This window comes from Rhinopithecus bieti, unplaced genomic scaffold (assembly GCF_001698545.2).
Source record: "Rhinopithecus bieti isolate Rb0 unplaced genomic scaffold, ASM169854v2 scaffold_13742, whole genome shotgun sequence".
NCBI classification, from domain to species: domain Eukaryota; kingdom Metazoa; phylum Chordata; class Mammalia; order Primates; family Cercopithecidae; genus Rhinopithecus; species Rhinopithecus bieti.
In genome coordinates this window covers 807,499-813,769 of record NW_016807807.1, presented here as the reverse complement: position 1 = coordinate 813,769, position 6,271 = coordinate 807,499, and the positions used below count along the sequence as shown (strand labels likewise).

Below are 6,271 nucleotides of genomic sequence, written 5' to 3'. Positions count from 1 at the left end.
AAAAAAAAAAAAAAAAACAAGGAAAGAGCACTGAAGCAACTTGCCCAAACACACTCACCTTGTAAAAATGGTATCATTAATCCATTTACGTTGAATATATTGAAAAGGAGTGCCCAAAGAGAGAACCACCTTTTTCTTGAGATGGTGTTTTGCTCTGTGGCCCAGGCTGGACTGCAGTGGCGCAATCTCGGCTCACTGTAACCTCTGCCTTCCAGGTTCAAGCAATTCTTGTGCCTCAGCCTCCTGAGTAGCTGGGATTACAGGTATGTGCCACCACACCCAGCTAATTGTTCTATTCTTAGTAGAGATGGGGTTTCATCATGTTGGACAGGCTGGTCTTGAACTCCTGGCCTCCAGTGATCCATCTGCCTTGGCCTCCCAAAGTGCTCGGATACAGGTGCCCAGCATCCATCGTGCCCAGCATCCAAAGAGAAAATCTTCTTGAGGAACTCAAAAGACTTTTCTCTTTTAGACAAGCAGTTCCTATTTCTGCATTAATTAGGGATTTTCACATTTTACTTCATTTTACACTACATTTTTTTTGTTGTTCAGTGGTATAACATTTTCACCAAGGCACTGAAAATTCCATTTGCACTAATGTCCAATGTCATATGTTCCCACCATGTTGCAAATACAGTTCATTTGTCCAGCTTTATTGAGGTATAATTCACAAATAAAAATTGTATATATTTACCAGGTACAACATGATGTTTTGCTATCCAAGCAACATCATGTAATTGCACTACATTTTATTGTACTTCACAGACACTATGTTTTTTACACATTGAAAGTTTGTGCCCACCCTATGTCAAACAAATCTTTCGGCATCATTTTTCTCTTTTGAGACAGTCTCACTTTGCCACCCGGGCTGGAGTATAGTGACACGATCTCAGCTCACTGCAACCTCCTGTGGCAGGCCAGGTCTCCCTAATGCAGGCTTCCATAACAACTCTTTCAGTAATGACTGAGTGGTTACATTAAATATTAAAAGCCAGTGCCCTTATAGAGAGGCTGGGATATAACAAAAGACCATCAAAACTTTTGCCTGGGCCTTTCCTGGGCCTTAAAGCATGAGAAAATAATGAAGGAATTCTCTCTCTTTTATTTTTTTTGAGATGGAGTCTTGCTCTGTCACCCAGGTAGAGTGCAGTGGCGGGATCTTGGATCACTGCAACCTCTGCCTCCCAGGTTCAAGTAATTCTCCTGTCTCAGCCTCCTGAGTAGCTGGGATTACAGGAGTGCGTCACCACGCCCGGCTAATTTTTTGATTTTTAGTAGAGACAGGCTTTCACCATGTTGGCCAGGCTGGTCTCGATCTCTTCACCTCGTGAACCACCCACCTCAGCTTCCCAAAGTGTTGGGATTACAGGCATGAGCCGCCACATTCAGCCCATAACGAAGAAGTTCTTAACAGGAGCCATTTAGGATTAAACCAGTTTTATTGTGGGTCTGAAGAAACTCCCCAGGTCTCCACAGACAAGTTTATTGGGGGTCTAAAAGAACTCCCCAAACCTCCATGATTTAGCAGGAGACAAGATAAAGGTAATCACCCCGCACCCAGGCAGAGCTTGCAGTGAGCCGAGATTGCGCCGCTGCACTCCAGCCTGGAGAACAGAGCCAGACTCCATCTCAAAAAAAAATAAAATTCACCCCAGCATCTAGACCCATTAGATTAAGTGAATTTACTGAGGCTCCAGAGGAAGGTGTTCAGGACTCAGACCTTAGTTATAGATTAAAAGAAGTGAATCACTTACGTCTTTAGATGAATGGGCACTTACACGTAGACATATAACTTAGAAGGTATATAAGCTCTGGAAAACTTTGTAATTTTGAGTTGATCTGGCAATAATTTCCAGGCCTTCTCCATGTAACTGGTTGCAGAAATAAAAACTCTCTTTCTCCCCAGTTCCTCTGCATCTCGTTATTGGGCCATGAGAAACAGCAGCCCGACCCTCAGTTTGGTCGGGGAACACTCCATCTCCCAGGTCCAAGTGATTCTCCTGCCTCAGCTTCCCTCGTAGCTGGGATTACAGGTGTGTGCCACCACACCTAGCTAAATTTTTTTGTATTTTTAGTAGAAATGGGGTTTCACCATGTTGGCCAGGCTGGTCTCCAACTCCTGACCTCAAATGATCTGCCCGCCTCAGCCTCCCAAAGTGCTGGGATTACAGGCATGAGCCACCGCACTGGCCTCAGCACCATTTTTCCAACAGCATGTACTCACCTCATGTCTCTGCATCACATTTTGGTAATTCTCACAATATTTCAAATTTTTTCATTATTATATGTGTTATGTTGATCTGTGATCAGTGGTCTTTGATGTTACTTACTGTAATTGTTTTGGGGTAACACAAGCCATGCTCATACAAGACAGCAAACTTAACTGATGAATGTGTGTGTTCCATCTGACTGTTTCACTGACCCGCCATTCCCAGTCTCTCTCCCTCTCTTCGGAGCTCCCTGTTCACCTAGACACAACAATACTGAAATCAGGGCCCTTAATAGCCCTACAAGGCCTTCTGTGTGTTCACATGAAAGGAAGAGTTGCATGTCGCTCACTTTAAATCAAAGCTAGAAATGATTAAGCTTAGTGAGGAAGGCATATCAGAAGCCAAGATAAGCCAAAAGCTAGGCCATTTTTCCAGAAAAATGATTCAAATTCTGCTGCTCATTGACAATGCACCCAGTTACTCAAGAGCTCTGACGGAGATGTACAAGTCGATTAATGTTTACCTGCCAGCTAACACTATGTCCACTCTGCAGCCCATGGATCAAGGAGTAATCTTGACTTTTAAGTTTTTTTTTTTTTTTTTTTTTTTTTTTTTTGAGATGGAGTTTTGCTCTTGTCAACCAGCTGGAGGCCAGTGGCACAATTTTGGCTCACTGCAACCTCTGCCTCCCAGGTTCAAGCGATTCTCCTGCCTCAGCCTCCCGAGTAGCTGGGATTACAGGCGCTGGCCACCATGCCTGGCTAATTTTTGTCTTTTTTTTACTAGAGATGGGGTTTCACCATGTTTGGCCAGACTGGTCTCAAACTCCTGACCTCCGGTTTAAGTTTTATTATTTAAGAAATGCATTGCTCTTTCTCTTAAGCGCTCCACTAAAGATCCTGGTGTCACCATGGGCCACCGCCCCGTCCGTTGTTACCGGTATTGTAAGAAGAAGCCGTACCCAAAGCTTCGCTTCTGCCGAGGTGTCCCTGATACCAACATTCTCATCTTTGACCTGGGGCGGAAGAAGGCAAAAGTGGATGAGTTTCCACTCTGTGACCACATGGTGTCAGGTGAATATGGGCAGCTCTCCTCTGAAGACCTGGAGGCTGCCTGAATTTGTGCCAATAAGTACATGGTAGAAAGTTGTGGCAAAGACGGCTTTCATATCTGAGTGCAGCTCCACCCCTTCCACGTCATCCGCATCAACAAGATGTTGTCCTGTGCTGGGGCTGACAGGCTCCCAACAGGTATGCGAAGTGCCTTCGGAAAGCCCCAGGGCACTGTGGCCAGGGTTCACATTGGCCAAGTTATCACGTCCATCCGCACCAAGCTGCAGAACAAGGAGCATGCGATTGAGGCCCTACACTGGGCCAAGTTCAAGTTCCCTGGCGGACAGAAGATCTACATCTCAAAGAAGTGAGAGCTTCATCAAGTTCAATGCGGATGAATTTGAAGACATGGTGGCTGAGAAGCGGCTCATCCCAGATGGATGGTGGGTCAAGTACACCCCTAGTCGTGGTCCTCTGGGCAAGAGGCAGGACCTGCACTCATGAGGGCTTCCACTGTGCTGCCCCCTCTTAATACTCACCAATAAATCCTACTTCCTGTCCACCTTAAATTTTTTTTAAAAAAATGCCTTTAGTAATGTTACAGCTGCCATAGGTGGTGATTCCTCTGATGGATCTGATCAAAGTAAATCTGGAAAAGATTCACCATTCTAGGTGGCCTTTGAAACATTCATGAATAGGCCAGGCACGGTGGCTCGTGCCTGTAATCCCAGCACTTTGGGAGACTGAGGCAGGCGAATCCCCTGAGGTCAGGAGTTCAAGACCAGCCTGACCAACATGATGAAACCCTGTCTCTACTGAAAATACAAAAATTAGCTGGGCATGGTGGCGTTTGCCTATAATCTCAGCTACTCAGGAGGGTGAGGCAGGAAAATCGCATGAACCGGGGAGGCAGAGGTTGCAGTGAGCTTAGATCACGCCACTGCACCCCAGTCTGGGTGATAGCAGGCATGCACCACCATGCCTGGCTAATTTTTGTATTTTTAGTAGAGACGGAGTTTCACCATGGTGACCAGGCTGGTCTCCAACTCCTGACCTCAGGTGATCTGCCCACCTCAGCCTCCCAAAGTGCTGGGATTACAGGCATGAGCTGCGGCACCTCCCTATGTTTTGGTTATTAATGCCTTGTCAGATAGATAGTTTGCAGATAATTTCTCCCTTTCTGTGGGTTGTCCCTTCACTTTGTTGATGTTTTCCTTTGGGGTGCAGGAGCTTTTTAACTTAATGTGATACCATTTATCCATTTTTGCTTTGCTTGCCTGTGCTTTTGAGGTATTACTCAGGAAATCTTTGCCCGGACCAATGTCCTGAAGACTTCTCCCAATATTTTCTTGTAGTAGTTTCATAGTTTGAGGTCTTAGTTTTAAGTGTTTAATCCATTTTGATTTGATTTTTGTATATGGTGAGTGAGAAGTCTAGTTTCATTCTTTTGCATATGGATATCCAGTTTTCCCACCATCATTTATTGAAGAGACTGTCCTTTCCCCAGTGTATGTTCTTGATAACATTGTTATGACGAGTCCACTGTACTGTGTGGATTTGTTTCTGGGTTCTCTATTCTGTCCTAGTGGTCTATGCATCTGTTTTTTGCCAGTACCATGCTGTTCAATTACTATAGCTCTGTAGTATAATTTGAAGTCAGGTAATGTGATTCCTCCAGTTTTGTTCTTTTTGCTCATCATGGCTTTGGCTATTCTGGGTCTTCTGTGGCTTCATATACATTTTAGGATTATTTTTTCTATGTCTGTGAAGAATGTCATTGGTATCTAATAGGGATTGTGTTGAATCTGTAGATTGCTTTGGGTAGTATGGACATTTAAAAAATATTGATTCTTCCAATCCATGAATATGGAATATTCTTCCATTTATTGGTGTCCTCTTCAATTTCTTTCATCAGTATTTTATTGTTTTCGTTATTAGAGGTCTTTCACCTTTTTGGTTAATTCCTAGGTATTTTATTTTATTTGCAGCTATTGTAAATAAGATTACTTTCTTGATTTTCAGATTTTTGCTGTTGGCATATAGAAATGCTACTGATGTTTGTATGTTTATTTTTTATCATCCAATTTTACTGAATTTGTTTTTCAGTTCTAATAGTTTTTTGGGGGGAGCAGGTCATTAGATTTTTCAAATATAAGATTATATCATCTGCAAACAAGAATAATTTAACTTCTTTCTTTTCAATTTGAATGCCCTTTGTTTCTTTCTCTTCTCTGATTTCTTTCTCTTCTCTGATTTCTTTCTCTTCTCTGATTTTTCTAGCTAGGACTTCCAGTACTATGCTGAATAACAGCGGTGAAAGTGGGCATCCTTCTCTTGTTCCGGGTCTTAGAGGAAAGGCTTTCAGGTTTTCCCCATTGAGTATGATACTGGCTGTGGGTCTGTCATATATGGTTTTTATTATGTTGAAGTATGTTCCTTCTATATGCAGTTTCTTGAGAGTTTTTTGTTTTTTTTTTTTTAAATCACAAAATACATTGATGTTCCCATCTCAGCCTCCTGAGTAGCTGGGACCACAGGGACACGCCACCACACTTGGTTAATTTTTTATTTTTAGTGGAGGTGGAGTCTTGCTATATTGGCCAGACTGGTTTCAAACTATTGGCTTCAACTGATTCTCTCGCCTTGGCCCCCCAACGTGCTGGGATTACAGGCATGAGACACTCACTGTGCCTGACCAAGATGTTGAATATTATCAAATTTTTTTTCAGCATCTAGTGAAGTAGTCATATCGTTTCTGTCCTTCGTTTTGTTGATATGATGTATTACATTGATTGCTTTGCATATGCTGAGCTATTCTTGTATCCCTGGGATAAATCCCACTTGGTCATGATAAATGATCTTTTTTAATGTGTTCTTGAATTTGGCTTACTAGTATGTTGTTGAGGATTTTTGCCTCAACATTTATCAAGAATATTGGTCTGTAGCTTCCCCTTCCTTTCCCTTCCTTTCCCTTCCCTTCCCTTCCCTCCCCTCCCCTTCCCTCCCCTC

General features: G+C 43.1%; 1 pseudogene; it reads left to right on the top strand.

The window, feature by feature from the left end:
* The first annotated feature begins 3,120 nt into the window (after positions 1-3,120).
* On the top strand, positions 3,121-3,766 carry LOC108536778 (60S ribosomal protein L10-like; annotated as a pseudogene).
* The last annotated feature ends 2,505 nt before the right edge of the window (positions 3,767-6,271 follow it).